This window comes from Macrobrachium nipponense, chromosome 4, assembly GCF_015104395.2.
Source record: "Macrobrachium nipponense isolate FS-2020 chromosome 4, ASM1510439v2, whole genome shotgun sequence".
NCBI classification, from domain to species: domain Eukaryota; kingdom Metazoa; phylum Arthropoda; class Malacostraca; order Decapoda; family Palaemonidae; genus Macrobrachium; species Macrobrachium nipponense.
In genome coordinates, this window is record NC_061100.1 from 125,046,257 (window position 1) to 125,067,576 (window position 21,320).

Here is a 21,320-nt window from a genome sequence, read left to right on the forward strand (position 1 = left end):
AGAATTTCCTCTCCTAATATTAAAATCACTATCGATATAAACAGTGAAGACAGTATACAAATCTTTGGCTCACTTTGAAACAGAAGTCCATTCATGCAGCTGAAAACTACGACCTACTGCTCTCATTCACCTCGAACAAATTTCATGCTGTTGAAATGGCCTTGTGATTCGTCACCATGGCACAAAATAGTACATCAATGATAATAATGCTCAATCAACGTTAGATCAACGTAAAATCCTACCAGGAAAATAAAGATAAATGATCTACTTTTACCAATAAAAAGTATATAGATTATATATATTATATATATATATATATATATATATATATATATATATATATATATATATATATATATATGAATATGTTATTCCTTGTTCTAAGCTTGCTTCTAAAGGATTTTCAGTTTCACTAAGATTACTCTTTTCTCTGCTTAATTAACCAGCTGTTCAGGTAAATTGGTACTGTTCACCAACAAAATGTGTTTGTTATTTGATTACCTTTTTCCAAATTTAATTCCTTACAGATTTATCTACGTACTCTCGCTTCCTTCCGGGTTAAGCTCACGTCCATCTGAATCTTAACCTTATCTTTATTCCATCGGTCTTGTCATAGATATAAGCATTTTGTTGGTCTTCCAAAAAGCCTGTGAAATTTCACATGAAGCTATACGTCATTCAGCATAAATCTTGTACAATTTTATAACTGCGAACACTACCTTATATTACTGGAGTGACGACAGCATGAAATTTCATTTCAGCTTGACTTTACGAACCTTCTACTAGGATTTTGAAGTGATGATGGCCTCATACTATTATGACAGAGACTAAAAGATCTTTCCTTCAAGATTTTAATCTTGAGAATGATAAAAGTTATAGGATGCTAGAGAAGTGTTGCCCTGAAACTATGGATACCACGTGTATGCCAGCATTCAATAACATTTATTAAAGAAATAGACTGTCTATCTACCTATTTACTTGTCTATCTATCGATAAATGTTTGAGTGTGTGTGTTTGTTTGTTTGTTTGTTTGAACAAAGGTCGACAAACAGAAACAATAGAAAACAGCAGGAAGTAGAGGGGAAAAGAAAACTGGCTCCAGTTGACAGATACGATTACGGTTATTAACGAAACTTAAATCTTATGATTCAACATTGACGGAAAGAATTGAAGAGAGATCTGCTCTGGGTGTAGGACAGACCTTCAAATCGAAAGTTTCTTATGGGAACAAGAAGGTACCCGGAAGGGCTTTTTTCTACTCCCCTGAAAACAAAGTTCAGTTCTTCTTCTACCGACAAAGTTTCTGGCAAAGTGACCTGAGAGTTGGAGCGGATTTTATAGCCTCCGATACCATAGAGAGAACGAAGGGGGAAGAAATAGAATGGGAGAGTATATAGTCTCTCAAGTAAAGTACTTCTTGATACCTAATATAGGAATGGTTTTTTTAATCGTTATTTATGCATATTTTACTCAAATATTCACTACATTTCACGCAGATTATAAGTGAACGTGTTCCCTTTCGTTTCAGGTAGCGCTAACCATCTCTTACCCCACAACAGTTAAATAAGGGGCTCCTTTAATTTATATCAACTGATCAGTCACCCCATTCCGGCAGCTCCTCATCCGGGAGAATGAGTTTAATCTTTTGATCAGTTTTGTTATAAGATCGTAGATAATTCAATAAGCCATCCGTATAGACACCGTCGAACAATAGGAACGAATTCTCACTCATTTCCGGTTGTTCGTTCATCTTTATCTTCCTGGTTACAAATAGAACGCTCAGAAAAATTATGTTAGTTTTGATGAAAGTTTGCAAGGAAATTATATAAGATACAAAACATAAAGGAAACCTTTATAATAGTATACTGAACAATTTACTCACGATAATGTTGAAAGCGCGTGATATCGAGTCATGATTTGCTGCTGATATATTGCTTTGTCTGCTATTTAATAGGGTTAGGATTTATGCAATTTCGATAACTTAACCTAAATATGATTCCCTGTTGGAAACACGTGTCAACTTTACTTATGCAAGATTTGAGCCTTTAACTCGATTATTAAGATAATTGTCAACGAAATGTGTGATAAAATATAAAACAAGATAAAGATAAGGTGAATAAATACAATCAGATAAAGCTAAGCACACTGTTATCCATCCCCATCCTCCAGTCATAGGCGTGGAACTCCCAACCATTTTGATACTTGGTAGTTGACTATCACGTACTAGTTCCACCAAACGGGGTGTGCGAAAGACACGTCCAAGCCATCTCCATCTCCTTTTCATTCTTATGCCATTTGAGACTTGAGTCATTTCCATTATGGTGTCATCTTTAATGCTATCCTGAAATCTGACTTGTAATATTCTCCTTACAATTTCATTCATTGTAATATTCTCCTTACAATTTCGACAATGAAATAAGATATAATTTCATTGTTATATCGTTGTCCATATCCAGATGGCAATACAGATCGTTCTTGACTCATGCGTATCTCTAGTTTCGTTTGCAATTTTGGTCTACCGGACTTCCGAATCTCATTTAGCCGTCTCAGTGCATGATTTTCCCTTTTGAATCTTTCACTAAATACGAAATCAAGAGAACCTGTCTTAAATGTCAGCAGTCCTAAATAACTGAAGATTCAACCTTATCAAACCTATTTCATCTGGTTTTATTTATCACTGCGTATACTTGTCCTGATTAAAACCCCTCTCTTCGGATAATATTATATGGTGCATTCCATTTAGCAAGCTTTGTAAATCTTCTAGTGTTTCGCTGATAAGAACAATATGATTTGCGTTTACTATTAAGTCTGTAATAGTTGTGGGAAGACTGAAATCCACTGAGGCCGTTTCCGTCGCGCGGAGCTGGAATAGATGAATGATGATGATGATGATGATAATAAGGAGGAGGAGGAGGAGGAGGAAGAGGAAGAAATAAATCATCAAACAAGAGAGATTACAAGCTTATGTAAACTTCTCTTCATTCCGTAGAACGAATCAGACTTCAGACACTGTGGCCAGTTCTTCTGTTTATGTGAAAAATTAGGGGCGTTTTGGAAGCTTTCTACCCCGATAAACAAACACAGCTGCTTTGAAGGACACCTTTTTACTCTTTGTTATTGACAGAAAATGCTAACATATCCCAGAAGGCTAAGTTATATATATTCCATCCTCATAGGAAATTGAAATTCAAATAAAAAAAAGGAATTTAGATCTCAGACCAGGTATTTGATTTCGGCTCTCAATTCGGATTTGGCATTATCCTAAAACTAAATATAGAAGCTCGTTCATTGTAATTAAGTAGTTTTTTTTATTAAATAATCATTAATTGCAAAATACGTCTATATTGTTCTAAGACAGTAAACCTGACCGTAGACAACTAACCGTAACTAAGGAATAGTTTTTTTTATTTTAATTATGAATCTTGAAATCGGTGTCTGGGCGGAATATGAATCGGTTATTTATGAAGCACTTGAGCCATCCACTAAGTGAGTGTTCCAATTTACTTAATGGCATTGTGAGTTAAGATATTCAGCTCCTCCGGGTGGCCAGAATGAATATTTCTTAAGTCGCTAGTGGTAATTTCGTAATTGAATCTTGATCATCAATAATCGTCATTCGGAGACCTAACTTGGCCTTTAATACGTGCGGTGAAATTTCTATTATCGATTTTAAGTCCGGCGTGTTTCGCTAACAGTGCCTTTCGTTCATAAAAAAAGTTATGAGAGGAACTGTAGCGTTCTGGGTTACGGCGATAAGGGAGCGTCGTTAGAAATGATGATACGTCTTATGAATGAGGCGGCGGCTGGAGGGCGACTGGGAAGTTCGGATGTGTGCAAGGACCCTGGAAAGAGACAGTGGAAAGAGGCTGCCGCAGTGCGCCATCAGCGCTCCATTCTCCATCCTCCTCTTCCGATTTATGCCTAAAGTCATCTATACCTATTTCACTCGGGACTCAGTCCCTATTCGACACATTAAAGTCCTTTCTTTTTCAAGGGACCTCAGTGTAGTAGCTGGACATTTTACTCCCCGAGGATCTTCGCTTGAGTGAAACAGCAACGGTCATGCAGACGAAATGGCGCCTTCATGACACCATGCTCATGACTAAGCTGGCGCCTGGGAAACATAGAGATAGAAAGAGGGAACGATTTTTGAGCTAAGAAAATGTGTTGCAAGAGGGAGCATTGATAAAAAAAGATCCTCATACTGGCACGGCGGGCATACATATATACTGGCACAACGACCAAATGAAATAATGATCAACAGCAATGAATAACAAAAAAGTTCATGGGGAAATAGATGGACAATGAAAGGAGCGATAACACTGTCATGTTCACGTTGTCTTCGCAAAAGTTTTTCAAAGAATGTTTTCGGGATCACTTTATCTATCACTCAGTTGCATGCTTATCAAACTGCATACCACCGTATAAAAGATAAAGGGATTCCTCTCTCCCTTTCACTCATTCTCTCTCTCATCTTGGTCCTTTCTCCTGATTAGATTTCCTCCACTATCCCAGTTTTCCCGTAACCAGTTGCAGATATACGTTCATTGATTTCCATTTAGTCATACTCTCGCGTTTCCCGTAGTTTTCCTTCTCTCTCTCTCTCTCACACACGCACACACGCACACACACACACATATATATATAATATATATATGTATATATATATATATAGATATATATATATATTTTATATATATATATATATATATATATATATATATATATATGCTTACCTGTGTGTGTATGTGTGTGTAATAATCCTTTCTCTTTGTCGACTTTTGCACATGTATATTTCCTCCATCTTGCATCCAATTTTACCAGCCATTTCCTTTGTCCTCTGTTTGTTTTCGATTTCTTTCTTTCCTCCTTTCTTTCTGTGGCGGTCTCAGTCTCTCCCTTTCCCGGCTGACCTTGTTTCCATGAGATCAGAGTTGGCACAGTGCCATGCGACCTACTGCGATTGTCGTCATCGGGGCTCCCGAGATCCATATTTCAGCCATTGGAACAAACGACCATCAAGGATGGAATCTGTTAGTGCTAGTTGATTTCGTTGCCAGCCACCAAGTATCTGCAGCAGTTAGAGGTTTCCCGCTGGGTACCGCTGTGTTTTACTGTATTTCTCTTGATAGCTTCCTCTGCTTTCTCTCCTTTCATGAGGGTCCGATTACAAAAGTTTATGAGGGTCCTGGTTGTCCTGTGTGAATGCTTGTACTCATTTTAATTATAACAAAGATAATGATAATAGCATAACCTTCTAGATTTGAAATCGTGCAGCCATACAAAGGCTCTTGTCTTTTCCTGTATCCTTATCAGTATCAGTACATTGACATGACTGTGGAATTAATCTCCAAGATTTATCTCAGCTATGGAATAATAATGATAATGATAATAACGGTAATGGAGACAAATGTAGACATTCTGATGCTGGACATTTTTATTTTTTTCTTACAAATGGTAGTCTTCAGGACAATATAACCAGGTGTCATGAGAACTGTAACTTTTAATTAGTAAGATTTCGATAATAGAGCAACCAATGAATTGGTGGAAATCTCCTGACCGTGTGGGAATGTTTCTAGGTCAAATTCCGTGGGCGAGTAAGGAAAATACGAAAATGGTCATTTAACTTCACACGAGGTATGGAATAATTAATAATAATAATAATAATAATAATAATAATAATAATAATAATAATAATAATAATAATAATAATAATAATATATATTAATTATTATTATTATTATTATTATTATTATTATTATTATTATTATTATTATTATTATTATTTAAACAACAACTCCAAATAAACAGCGCTTATAGTACTTGAGTTAATATATGGAAATAAGTTATGAATATTTTTCAATAAAGCAAAGAGAGACCTACTTATCACTTTAGCTAGAAAATTAATACTTTAGAAAATAATTTTCTTCTTAACCATGTCCTTTTCATCATTTATGTGATCAGTTCTACGAATAATTGCTGTAGTGCTGAAAATATTATTATTATTATTATTATTATTATTATTATTATTATTATTATTATTATTATTATTATTATTTCCCTTTAAGGTGCACGCGAGGTCTTAACAAATCAGAAAGTTTTCTGTCATTTTTAAACCTTAGTTCGTTTTTAAACTCTAACAATCTTCGCAAAGGCCAATACATTAGGACAGATAACTTAATTAACAGTTTCCAAGATATTTTGTTCTGTGCATCAATATAACTGGAAATAGTTATTTGTTCAGAGTTCTCGCCCATTAATGCATATAACTTCAACTCCCTATCGCTTCAAAAACTTCTTCCCTGTTTGTGAATACAAATCACATTAGTCACTGATTTTTCAAACCTCACACAAGACTGGATACCATGCAAATTAGTTATCGATTGACAAAGACATATCTATTTAGACAATTCCAGTCACTTACTGATTGCACAAAAGCTTTTCACATATTGAATAATTGCAAATAAGTATTCTTTTAACAAATTCTTAAACATTTTTTTATTTAACTTTCAATAGTCGCGTCGTTCCCAGGTAGAATTCTTATGCATCGGTGAATATTTCAAGCCAGCTATCGGCTCTATTACATTCACCCGGGTCTCTAAATAGATTAGCGATAGTCCGAAGTCACCAGGACCAAATTTCCCGTTATCAGGGCCTGACCTACTTTACCTTCAATCCAAATTAATGGTTTTACCACTTCCAAGCGCTTGCAGAGTTGCAGCAAACACTTGGATTACTTTTAACAGCTTTATTCCTTCTCCGCCGTGAAAGTGCGGTTCTGCTGTCAGTTCAGACGACCTGGAAGGCATTTCAGATTATTGTTATATTTCCGTTCTGAATGGCGACATAAATATGATTTTTTTTTTCTGAGAAGTAAGTGATTTCTTTTAGTTTCCTTCTGACGCAAGTAGGCTATTTCATCGGGATTCAAATAACTTTGTTTTTCTGTTTCAAGCTTTTCTTTCTCCCTTTTTTTATTCCTGCTGTTTTCCTTCACTCCTATAGCTTACATATATATAAAGTTAATATTGACATTTCCTTTGGCTCAGACTCAGTTTTCCTTTAGGGGCCCCCTCCACTTTTTTTCTCCTTCTTCTTCTTCTTGACGAAAAGTATTCTATTCAGCATTAGCTCTTGTTAGGTTTCATATACTGAAATAATAATAATAAAAATAATAAAGAATTCACCTCATTCGTCTACTCAGCATAAAAAAATCACGAGGACACGGGACTGAGTACTGAAAATTAATATCCGTTCTGCCCCTATGAAACTTAACAGATACCACAAGCCACCCTCCTATATCCTGAATTTAATTATTTTTTGTCCTCATTGTTCATCAATAAAGAAAAGCTATTGCTGTCACCTCCCATGTTAAAATATCCTATTCAGACAGGATATTTTAACATATTGTTGGCCATCAAAGAGAAAATAAGAGGTAACACAGACACATAAACACGAAGAGGAAAGAGGCTGAATAAATGGCATTTTCTGTGCTAAATGTAAGATCTATTACTTTTATTTTCAAAAGAACACAAACAACAAAAGATGCACAAAAGAAAGGAAGAGTTGAGCGAGGAAAGAAGGCAGCGCATTACAACCTAAACCTACAACAAGGTTTCTTTCCACTGACCCCCGGGAAAAAATGCAAAACAGAGGAAGTATTACGAAACAAAAGCGTAAACATCGCAGTGAATCCTTCCTGCGGAATGAGAGGTGCAGTAAAAACAATTAATGTATTATTCCGATTCCGATGGCGCGGAATGTAGAGCGCATCACTGGTCCCTTGTCCTGATCTCTCCAATATGAGCTTCGATTCCCCCTCCTCAAAAAAGGAACGCAGGCTTTCCAGTTCCGCGCCGCTTCCGGAAGGAGGATTTCCTGGAATTCCTACGTACACGATCGGGTATTAATATCTCACAGATTGCTTTCGAATTTCTGCGCGTAAGAACGTTATTTGCTGGGTGAGCTTTTTTCTGGCAATATTGATCGAGTTGCCTTTGTCTGTTTGCATCTAGGTAGATCTTTTTGTACTACAGTACAGAGGAGCACCTCTCTCTCTCTCTCCTCTCTCTCTCTCTCTCTCCTCTCTCTCTCTCTCTCTCTCTCTCTCTCTCTCTCTCTCTCTCCCCGGTCTCCTCGTCGTACATATCACCATAGAAATATCTTAACAGCTCTTTGTGTCGTCAGAAACCTTCAAATAAACTACGTTGTGTTCAAGGCTAAGAGTCTGGGTTTGAGGAAAGATTGCATAATCTATAGTAATTATCAGACTATTGTCAGTCTGTTTTATCCGAGCATCGTTAATAAGTGACCCAAGGTTATTCTAACCGCATATTTTCCTCTCATAAGACCCTGATCTTGCAAGACATCGAGGTGTTTTTATGTATCTATGTCAATCTTTTCGAACATGAGTCATTAAGTTATCTTTTCTATTGTTACTATTATTTTCATTATTACCATTCTCGTAAGTAATCACAATAGCTGTAGAAATAGTATTAGTATTCACAGTAGTAGTAGTAGTAGTAGTAGTAGTAGTAGTAGTAGTAGTAGTAGTCCTGTGTTCTGAACACTTAAGTCATAAGCCATATTAAGATGATGCTGCAAAGAGAATGAGGCCATCGAATTAAGCTAAAAGCTTTAAACTTCTTTGCTCTAATATATCAGGAGTTATATTCCGAATCCTTGGAAAATAGGCGTGGAAAGGGTCGTCTGTCGTTTTGACTGGTGCAAATCGCTAATGGGCATTGAGGCAAAATCCAGCTGCATGTGGAGTGAGGATTATCAGCTGAATTTTCGAATATTTTTCCAAAAAGAGTATCGAGTACTTAAAGTCATGCAGTCACTGCGTTGCTTCCTTCTGTTGCTAAATGCCTGCTATTTGGTGTTATAGTTTGTACTCACCATAAATGCCGAAAGGAAGTCGTGAACCTCCGCTTCCATCTGTAATAATTACGATTTCTCACCTCCCTATTATTAAATGCAGGTCCTTCTGATATAGAGACATATTAAAAACATTTTTTTTACACCAGTGGCTGAGATTGACCTGCCTTTCCAGGGATGTCTCGCTGCCTTCCCATAAAAACAGTTATGTATTAAAAGGGGATCTTAATTTTGACGGTAAGATGTACAGTATTTACTTACTGCCATAACCAACTGAAGCCATAACACACTCATGTTCATGTTAGCGCTAAACTGTGAGTTGCATTTCCTTACAAAGCGTGATTAGCTTGGTCATACAGAATTTCACCACGCACTTACTGCCACTTTTTATTCAGCCATTTCAGGTGGATTACCACTTGTGTAAAACAATATCTTTTACTTATTTATTAGTACCACTTAGATTAAAGCGTTTGTAGGAGTTAAATGGACGCATCATTAACCCAACATATGCAAATGCGTGGGGGTATTTGTAGATCAGGTATGGACGCAAGTATTTGAAAAAAGCAAGCAATTATGCGTGGAAGCAGTGAAAGTTAGTTTTTCCGGCAATGTCAAATCATTAAAGCTATATAATTCCGTACTTTGATGACTATTACCTTGAAATTGATACACAAGAATAAACATAAGAAAATGAAGGATATTCACTCTGTAGACCAAAGGTCTAAGGACTTTTAGCACACACATCCACACACACACACACACACACACACACACACATACACACACACACACACACACACACACACACACATATATATATATATATATATATATATATATATATATATATATATACATGTTTGTGTGTGTGTATGTGTATATAAATATATGTGCATAATGTACGTGCTCACAAACGCCAATTGATATACACACATACAGACATGTTGGTCAAGAACTCGCTCGCTATTTTATAGCTTTTTTTCAAATAAATCTAATTTTAATATCCGTTTCTACGCACAGTTAATTTTCATATGGATAATTGGAGTTCGATAAAAAAAAATAAAAAATAGCTTTATTGGAACATTCATTATCTTTCCCTCAGGTAAATGTTGCTGAATTACTCGTGTTTTACAAAAAAAAATTAAATTAAGAATTGCAATTAGTTAAAGCTCCCCAATATTACATTAACAGAACTGTGTTGCAGATACATTCAACAAATAATTAATCATATCCACGCTTGTATACAGGTATACAGGTACTGTGTGTCGTCCTTTTTTTCACCCTTCATGAAAGCGGAAGACGAGTGTAATTGAAATCTGAGTTGATCGAACCGTAGATTAAAGCATTCAGATTAGCAAGCACACAAACTCCCCTTTCTTTTTTTTCCTCTCTTGCGAGTTTTTATTTCTTCACGTAACTTTTTTCCCAGTTTCCATTTACGGTATAGTAACATTGATATTCATACTAATGACTTCTTAATGGATGGTGGATACTTCCCAATCAGAATTTGTTTGTTCGAGCTGGACCCCAAGCATGATGAAACAGCAATGGTAATATAATGGTCAAAAAGCGCCTCAGCGGCGTGGTTGGTATGGTATTACCGTCCCACCTCGGTGGTCGCGGGTTCGATTCTCGGCCATTCCATTGAGGAGTGAGAGATGTGTATTTCTGGTGATAGCAGTTCACTCTCGACGTGGTTCGGAAGTCACATAAAGCCGTTGGCCCCGTTGCTGAATAACCACTGGTTCCATGCAACGTAAAAGCACCATACAAACAATAATGGTCAAAAGCCTTGGCTAGGAAATAACAGAGCACTAAAGAGTCTTGCATATACTCCTGTCTAAGGCATGTGACAATGGGCCGTGACGACGTCTGAAAATTATGAAGTTCAAGAAAGTAAACAGATCCTCCAGATAAAATTGATCGGCTTTCCGGTTTTGCCTCTAACCTTAGATGAGGTTCTCACAAAATGTGTGGTAACATCAGTGATTTTACAAGGATGCAAATGATTTTCCGGGAGCACTTTACATCTGTTAAGCGGAAGGACTGCATTTGCCAGTCTGAGGTCATTTCGTAGATATTATGCTGATCCCAAATCTTACAAATCTAAAGCACTTGTTGCAGATATCGGGATTGATTTCTACTTGCAATTTGAATCCCGTGTCATTTCAGAATTTATAGAATTAATATAGACAGATTTATGCACCGTTTAATACAGGTAGACAAACGAAATGTGTGTAAATTTACGTGTAGACATTGGGCTGTTATATATATATATATATATATATATATATATATATATATATACATATATTATATATAATATATCACGCCCAATGTCTACACATACATACACACACACATATATATATATAATATATATATATATATATATATATATATATATATATATATATATATCAGCCCAAGCTACACACATACATACACACATATATATATATATATATATATATATATATATATATATATATATATATATATATATATATATATATATATATATATATAGACTGTCTTATTCTGCCTTAGAGTTAAAGGGCACCCTCTTCCACATCCTTCGTTAAGGGCCTCCCCTCCCTTTGAATGGGTGACTCTATAGGTTATCTGTAAAAGCTTGAACATGAGTTACTGGATTAAATCTGACACATAGCATTAGTAGGTTCTATGCTCAAAAAGATTAAGTAACAGTTTTGTGGGTTGCTAAGAAGCATGTCTAACATCACTCTCTCTCTCTCTCTCTCTCTCGCCTCCTCTCTCTCTCTCTCAGAAACTGGAACGGTACTGTTCGGTTAACAGGAAAAAAAATTAATTACAAATATAGATCTATGAGAAACGCTTTATGGTAATCGAATATAAGTTATTCATCGCCTCGAGAGATAGAAATCAAAAGATAAAAAAAAAAAACTGGGTAAGGAGCTTCATAGTGTTAAAAAAACCAAAAGAAACCCCCGAAAATGTTTTGAAAGCATTACCCATTCTTTAAATAAACAACATCGAGCCAGGGCAGACACAGGGCACCACGTTGTGCACCTGTTACCAACAGCAGACCTCGGAGCCCTCCTGCTGTGATATCATGCCAGGCACGTGGCAGGCGGCAGAAGTTGCTGTGTCACTTCTTCTCAGATGATATAAGGTGAACATCTGATCTCTCTCACCTGGGAAATGCGGGTCTCCCCCGCACCTGTAAGTGGCTCATTTCCTTCACCTGTGAATAACCGAACTGCCTCTCCTATGAATAGCTAATATCCCTAACTTATGAAATAATGACATCCAAAACCCAAGGATACTTGAGCTGCTACAATTTTAATACCTGATCTCTCACACCTGCGATAATCATAGGCGAAGGCCACTATTGTTTTCGTTATTGTTCTCTAGAAAGCATGACCTACAAAAGATATGGATAATAAGACTTACGAAAAAGACATGGAAAAGAGTATCTGTACTAATGTCAGAGTTATGCAACATGAGCGGAAGCCATACAGGTGCTTTATCAAACGCTCGAGCACAAAGCTGACCATGGCCTCAAAATCTTGTTTACAGTAATCTTGCCGTCCGCAGTGGGCAAGCACGCGGAAGGCCACACTAATCTGCTTTATAGGCCCATTATTTAATAAAATACACACACACACACACATATATATATATAATATATATATATATATATATATATATATATATATATATATATATATATATATATATATGTATATATATATATATATATATATATATATATATATATATATATATATTATATCCATTACATTCCATATTTTCGTGATTCAGTTATATAAGATGAGACATCGATAACTGCCACACTCATACTTTAACTTCAGAATCTTGGATAAGTCCCACGTGCAGGAAGTTTCAACAAAATTATCTACTACATACACCTAATTAACGGCTCATCAGCAGCACGCTGAACACCCTTCACGCACAATGCCATTCACATCCCCTTCGCCCGCCTCCTTTCCTGGGTGTTTGGACACCGCCACCCGCCCCCCCACAATACCTTTTCCTCATCACTTATCCAGCAATTTGAGAGTCTTTTTCTCTCCTCCTTCTTAATTCTTCTGAAGTGAACACTCTTCGTCAGTATATCACCCTCTATTTTTCCAAAATGACCGAACCATCTCAAAACATTGATCCATCCTCTCACTTTCTCTAACCATTTTCTCATTATTATTATAATCCTGCTATTATTATTAATAGTATTACCATTCTTACTAGTATTAGTATTAATATGTAGATAGATAGACAGACAGAAAGACAGATAGATTTAAAGACGCTTTCTTTGAGGTACTGTGAACGTACACTTCAAATTTGTTACTAATTACAAATCTACTTAATTGTACTTCTATTTATACATTGAACTCTGTTCATGTAATACTGGATTTCTTCTTTTTTTTTTTTTTTAAAGAAGAAACGTAGAATCATAAACCACACTATTTAGTTTGTCTTGCTCTTTTCATTACCGATGAAATCATTTAAGATCTTTTATATCTATTTCTTTCCAGTGGAAACAATTTCCCTCCTCCGTGGGATAATGAAAGTGGAGTGATGCAGAGTATCACATGAGGACAATCGGAGGTTACTTAAGGCTGCATTACCTGGGGTAAGTTCAGTCTCATTTTCGCTAAGGAATGCAGTTCAGAGAATGAGAGTTTTTCGAAACAAAAGAACCTCGAATCTGCGAATCTGCGTTTATTCTCTCACTCCTTCCAAACTGAATATTTGGTTATATTATGGATACATAAATGTTTGTTTATACATACACACACGCGCTCGCACGCACACATTTATATATATATATATATATATATATATATATATATATATATATATACATTGCGTTTTATACCATTTCCTCTATAAATGGAGTAAAGACAAAAGGTGTTGCCGTTACGAAATTCAGCAAGCATCAATGGAATGAGGTTGCTTGCCACATACCCTGCTCCGCGAACGTTCAATTAATTGACATGCTGTAGACATATGGCTTTTCCTGTCGGCCGCGGAGAAGTATAGAGAATGTGTGCGATATACATATTCATATAATATATGTGTGTGCGTATGGACGTTTGAGTGTGTATGTGTGTGTGTATAATAGGCACACAGGCCTCTTAACTTCTCAGTTTCTTACTACTTCTTGGACTTCGCAATTGCTAGAAAGCTTGAATCCATAATGGGAATAAATGCAGAGGCCCGCTCCCTCTTTCTGAGGTGAGATTCATACTCACACACAATATTAAGAGTGAGGCACCGCTTAGTGCACCCAACGACTAGAGAAGGTAAAGATACTTGTTAGCTCATACAGAATTTTATGATTAGGATTCAGATCGATCTTATCAGAGTAGTAGAACCACCCTAACTATAGCAATTCATGATGTACCTTTGGAAGGGCAGGTATTTGCCTTCCGGTTCGAAGGAAGTCTTTTCGACTGAAGGTTCTATCCTCATGCCTTTATGCACTCTGATAGCAAGTCACTAACGAAGATCAACTACAAAGTAGTAGTTCACTGCTTATATTTACCCTAGAGCAATGGGATTTGATACAGCGGGCATAGTGTCTAACTATACTCTGTTTTTTTTTCATCTGTCCATCTGCCTATGGTGTTTGTGTATGGCAACACTGCGTCCCGGTAAATAGTTACGCTGTGTGTAAGTGTTAGGTTAAATAAAAGGGTATCTGGGTGTACATTTGCAACTGAAAAGTGTTTTAATAATTTACTGTATGTGAATTACACCGTTAATATTCGAAATAGGATATTATTATAATCGTTGAATGTAACTATCTAAAGCCCGGGACGCAGTGTTACCATACAAAAACACCACAGGCGGATGGACAGATGAAAAAAAACAGAGTATAGTGCCAATTCGCTGGATGCCTCCTTCAAAATGAGCACGTATGCTTGGGAAACAAACTTGAAGGCTCCGAATTCTCCCGGCAAGCCTCCGCGCACACTGGAATAATAATGCGCTTTTATTATTGAATTATATTATGTAATTGCTATGGCACCGTCGGGTTTGAAAACGTTAATTACAAAGTAACCTTCCGGCAGTGGCACCACACATATCCGAGAAGACCAAATATCACAAATTATGCTACAATCCAATACGAAGCCCTTCTCTATCTCTTTATATATAATATATATATATATATATATATATATATATATATATATATATATATATATATATATATATATATATATATATATGTATATATATATATATATATATATATATATATATATATATATATATATATAAGTGCATAGATATATATACATATGTGTATATAAGTCTATCACATTACCGAGATTCATATACATATATCGAGGTAGAGCGAATTAGATATTAAAGGACATTTGTAGTTCGATATATATAAGTGTATATATATATAGAAAATGCATATGTATATATATGTGTGTCTATGTATTTATATGTATTTTTATTACCATAATTTCCTACAACAGTTTCATGTTTCACTCTTTTGGATGCTCTTATCTCACGAATGGGATGTAGGTGGACGTTATTCTTTCTAAGTGGAATTCAAACCAACAGATGGTAACTGAAACGAGATCACCGCAACACGCAACACTATAAAGAAGCATAAGTAGTTGTTTCACATTATCACTAAATGACATCTGTCGAATATAGAAATATTCTATTTGAGATTCGATGGGCCCCTCCACAGTCTACTATATCAACAGTTCCTACTTTGTCAGCTTAGATGACGCAGGGCTTTAACGTGGCCATTTCTTCGTAGTTCCTGATATGCTTACCTCCGCAAGGCTTCATTCCGAATGAGAGGTAAATAAAGAATTTCCTCCTTCCTTGGTGAGATTCGAATCCGCACATGAAAGTCGAGTAAGATTGCTTACAAAACAAAAATCCCTAAAATAACAATACGATAGTGAGAATGGGTCTAGTTTAGCTTGAGTGAATAGGTTTTTATTCTTCTTTGTTGTATTATGTGCTATGGCAACCACACTCTAATTAGCACCCATGAATTCAAATCCCACCTGAAAAGAAAAATTCGTCATTATTTTCCATTCGGACTCAATGCTTACCGGGGTGATCGAAGGAAAAATGTGAAAAAACTAGAAGTTATGAGGCCTTTGTTTCCACTGTCTCTAGTGAAAGGTTCAGTATAAATATATACATTAATGAATATAATATATATATATATATATATATATATATATATATATATATATATATATATATATATATGTGTGTGTGTGTGTGTGTGTGTGTGTAGTATATATATATATATATATATATATATATATATATATATATATATATATATATATATATATGCGTGTGTGTGAATGATTTAGTATTTATGTACACTATAGGAACTATACGACCAATCTAGGAATCCGAAGACGTATAAACACGGCATCTTTAAATAGAAGTTTTTATTAGCCATCTTCGACTAGGAGAATTTGCTCTTTATTTCTTCCATTGCCGCCATCGTGAGCTATTGTTTCTTTTGTTATGGCATTGATTTATAGATCTTCAAGTCTTATGGCATATTGGGACGTATTCTCTCTCTCTCTCTCTCTCTCTCTCTCTCTCTCTCTCTCTCGAACAACCTTGTCTGTCTGTCTGTTTGAATGTATTTCACTTAACAATTTACTGCATTACCATAAAAAATTACTCTCTCTCTCTCTCTCTCTCTCCTCTCTCTCTATATATATATATATATATATATATATATATAATATATGTATATATATATATATGTATATGTATATACATATATATATATATATATATATATATATATGATATATATATATATATATATGTACGTATGTGTGTGTGTATATATATGTAATATATATATATATATATATATATATATATATATATATACATACATACATATATACATAATACATACATATTTATATATATATATATATATATATATATATATATATATATATATATATTAAGTTCACAATTAGGTTCATTTTTTACCAGAAAAATAAAATGATAATCTGATAAGTATAAAGGATTTTGCAATAGAATATCTAATTAATAAAAAGACAACATCGACGTAGTCAATGGAATTGGTAATAATTTTACCCAAGAATAAATTTCGATTTATTTTCATAAAACACCTTTAAATTTTATAGAACAGATACAGGATTATGGTCACTGCCAAGGACTCAAGTAGCCTCCCTAGAGAGTTAAATTAATATTTCACACAGGAAACTGAAAAGGTAAAAATATTTTATTATGACCCTTGAAAATGTTATGAAAGAGTTTTTCTTTTATTCACGAGAGACTTTGACTTCAACTAGATTTCTATGGCAGTTGCCAAGTACCCTGATAACATTAGCTGATTATTGCCACCCTCTTTGTGTGAATGGTTGAATAAACGGGGTCTCTGTTTATTGTGCTTCGTTCCATTCTGGCATAGGTTTTTCATTTTTTCTTTTAATTTTTTTTTTCTGGTGGGTAGGAGCTAAACGTGCTCTTGCTTAGATTATGTACGTTATCCGTAGAGAATTTCATTTATAATGTAACTTACTTTTTGCTCACGCCAAAGAAATGACTTACATGGCATTTACAGTGATTAATGGCATCCTTCTTCTTTTAAACTGTTGCATTTGGTAATACATTTTCTACCATATAAATCCTGTATAACATCTCTGCAGTATGAAACACATTACTGATTAGAGTCAAGAAAGAATTCTGTTAACAAAAGAAAGGCGCACTGGAAGGCTTTCATTGTCGCAGTATGGCGCTATCTTGCTGATCACTTTGCCTAGCGAGGAGGAAGCCAAGTGGAAGAAGAAGATAAAAAAAACGAAGACGAAGGGCCTTTTTCAAGGACCAAGCTTTTTGTCTGTCACTTATCGATATGATATCCATTCTCAAGACTAGGTATTACAGTCTTATGGGATTGACGAGTCCAATATTATCATTCAAAAGCGCAAATATTCATATGATTTAAAATAAAAGGTAGCCAGTTTACAGTCTAAAGGACCTAGAATTTCGACGCAGTGAAACTGGTTACTCATTATGTCCTAAAAACTAATGAATTCAAAATCGTTAAGGGAAAACTGAGTGGGAGAGGTAAAAATGAAGAAGACAGCGTTAATAGAATGGTGAATCAGTTCGAACTGGTTAATATATTACTACGGCTTTTGGCATATTGTGGCATTTGGAAAGACTCATCCCTTGGTCAGCGTTCGTCCAATACAATCTATCTTCGGTTTAATGACTTTGGAGTATTGGTAATATTTTCAAAGAAGCAAAACCCCAACTATGATTTTTTCAAAGTAAAACATTAGAGATGGAAAATCTTTCTGACCAGAGGCGGCCGCTAGTCTTCATGTTTTTCCTCATCTCCTTCTGTCTCGTTTTAGAAATCGTTCTTCAAATAAAGGCTAATCCTTTGTCATTGTAATGAAATCGCTTGATTAGTTTTGGTACAAAGTATATTATCTCTGAACTTCACATTCACCCAGTTGAATCTCAGGAAAATAAATCAGAGTCCAGTTGATCTAAGACTTCTGTGCAAGACTAAATATTTCAGAATAGATTATGTTCTGTTCCTTCCATCATCTTACAGTAATTTAAATTTAAACACCTCTGTGAAGCGATAAGTCTCCCAGATGAATCGATTCTCGTAGGCATCATGCCGAAGTGCAAGGTTTACGGATTACAGGGTGATGGTTTGTTAATGGTAGGGACAGTAGTTCACTACAGAATTGTTTACTTTTTTATCGTTCTATTCTGAAGCAAGTTCACATTCGTTTTGGTTGATTGCACGCAAATGTGTAAGCAAAAAGAATGACAGTGATGCAATGAATCAACAGCTAAACCGAGTTCTAATAGCTGCTCGTTAAGCCTTCCCATTCAATATAGTTGAAGTTCATATTAATGCAGATTTTAAAAGGAAATGAAACCTTTCACACTTCAGCTAGATAAAAAAAACAATATACCAGAACAGGAATGTAATATGAAAGGCGTAAACTTCATAACCTTTCCCTCGAAACTTGATGTTCATATTAATGTAGGTTTTAAAAGGAAATTAAACCTCTCGCACTTCAGTTAGAAAAAAAAAACAATCTACCTGAAGAGGAATTTAATAAGGATGGCGTAAGCTTCATAACCTTTCCCTCGAAACTTGGTAACATTTCGTCCAAAATTCTCCTGTGGCCCCTTATACATCCCAGGGTCAGTTATTCGGCACTTTCGACTCGGTCAATAGATATCGGCTGTGAGGTTTTTCTCGTCCCTCTGGGATAATGCTGACATATGGACCAAAAGCAATAATGGTCTCAAGCCCGGCCCAAATTGAATACCAAATGTTATTCTTGCTTTTTCCGGATTTGACCTTTCTGGCCTCTCTCTCTCTCTCTCTCTCTCTCTCTCTCTCTCTCTCTCTCTCTCTCACACACACACACACACAACTAGACGCATTGTGTTAAATTCTTTAACGGAACGAGGAGGAACGGACGTTTGTTTTCCTAAAATCCAGTCTACCTCTTTGTCCTAAATAGTGAATTATACATCTATATGTTAGTCAATTGCTGTGGGTCGTAGCTACGGTGTAGAGCAAAATAAAAGGAGAAGAAAATTGCTAGACGTAAGAGTTCTCTGCTCTTTCGACACCTTAGCTACCAAAACGGGAGAGTAGTCTCTCTCTCTCTCTCGTCGTCTCTCTCTCATCTCGTCTCTCTCTCTCTCTCTCTCTCTCTCTCTTTCAGAGTTTACTTTTGTTAGATAAGCAACATATGTAACCCACTTACTTGATTTTGTTGCGTTTCATTTTACTGTGACAAAATGCCAATCCGGTCAAACTGCTATGCTCCGCTGTAAATGTTGATATATATTATATATATATATATATATATATATATATATATATATATATATATAAATATATTATATATACACGTATACACACATATATATGTGTGTGTACTATACTTATATGTATATATATATATATATATGTGTGTGTGTGTATGTATGCGTGTATACAGTGTATTCCTCTATATGGAAGAGTATACACGCGAACATGAACTTGCAAATTATGTCAAACTTACTCATCTGAATATAAATTCATACTTATTTATTCATATATACCAACATCTCTCTGCTATAACAACAAAATCATAAATAACAACTAATACCAGTTAATTCCCTCTCCGATTGTAAAGGTATTTTACTCTAATAGTAATCACCGAAGTCAATAGTGCTTATGGACTAAGGATTAGGGTTGAAATCCATGCCAGCGTCACTGTCGACTGGAGTGGATTAATCTCAATTCAAGACTAACAATACTTTTTGACATTTTACAGAAATTCGTCTCATTATTTTTTTACAGTAATTCCATAATATTGTTTCATATTTTCGCTTGTTTTTATTATTCCTAAATATGAAATCCCGACAATTGATTATTTTACATTTTTTCCCTTTTTCAGTGTATAACAAACGACAATTTATTATTTTTGTGAATTTTTTCAGTCTTAATGAAAATTTAGTTCACTTTTTCCTCTTTTTTCAGTTCATGACAAACGATGATTTCCTGATTTCATCAAAGTTTTCCACTGAGTGACAAATGAGATTTTCCTACATTTTCGGTTTTTCATATCGTCCTTTAGCCTAATTTTTTTTTTTTTTTTTTTTTTTTTTTTCAAAATAACATTTCACAGCGTTGTCTCTCTGGGGCTGTAGGGGGTCTCATTTTGGAAGGTTTTTCCTTTTCTGTTCTTAAGGGTCCTCCTCCTCTGTTTGGACTCTTGCCAAGAGACAACCCTTCCAATCGCACCCACCCGCCCACCCATCCACCCACCGACTTGTAGTGTGACCTACACTCGCAGACTAAGATTTTGTGGGTACAACTCATGGCTCTAAAATGGGTATTTTCAGTCTTCTAACATAATGATGAATTTCATCAGCACGTGTATTGTCTGCTTTCAACGATATTGCTTTGACGTGAGAAATAAGATTGCTCTCCGATCTTTGTTTCTTTATCTGTTCCCACTGTTACGTGGGGCCGATGTTTCTGGCCAGCTTCCTCAGCCTCACTCTCGATCCTTCCCCTCTTCTTCTTCTTCCTCGAGCCGTTCACCATTGCACTCGGGCCGTCTCTTCCCCTTCTACAATTTACCTAATCCCCGTCATTCTTCCTCCCACATATTCATCATCTCTTCTCATAACAAGACCATTTCATGCGATTCTTTCTTTCTTTGTCGTCTCTGATATTTTTCATAATTTTTAATGTTCTCCTTATCTCATGCCGTATATTGTCTTTCTTTGTTGCATTTGCATCCACCTTATCTCTAATCCAAGCTTTTCTGCTGTGATTTATTTTTCGTTCATTTGTCACCCCCAAGAATTTGTATGTGGACAAATATGAGAGTAAACGTGATGAAGAGTGA

At 35.4% G+C, this 21,320-nt stretch overlaps 1 protein-coding gene and 1 long non-coding RNA gene across 20 annotated transcripts in view; one reads left to right on the forward strand and one right to left on the reverse strand.

Annotated features, from left to right (window-relative positions):
• LOC135211127 (neuroglian-like) overlaps positions 1-21,320 on the reverse strand; it is a 318,561-nt gene that overhangs the window by 256,022 nt on the left and 41,219 nt on the right. The gene's annotated exons all lie outside the window — the stretch shown is intronic.
• LOC135211130 (uncharacterized) overlaps positions 1-21,320 on the forward strand; it is a 269,153-nt gene that overhangs the window by 165,263 nt on the left and 82,570 nt on the right. For both annotated transcript variants that reach the window (XR_010313624.1, XR_010313623.1), the window contains one exon: positions 13,419-13,516. This is a non-coding gene — a long non-coding RNA (uncharacterized LOC135211130). The remainder of the gene's footprint in view (positions 1-13,418; positions 13,517-21,320) is intronic.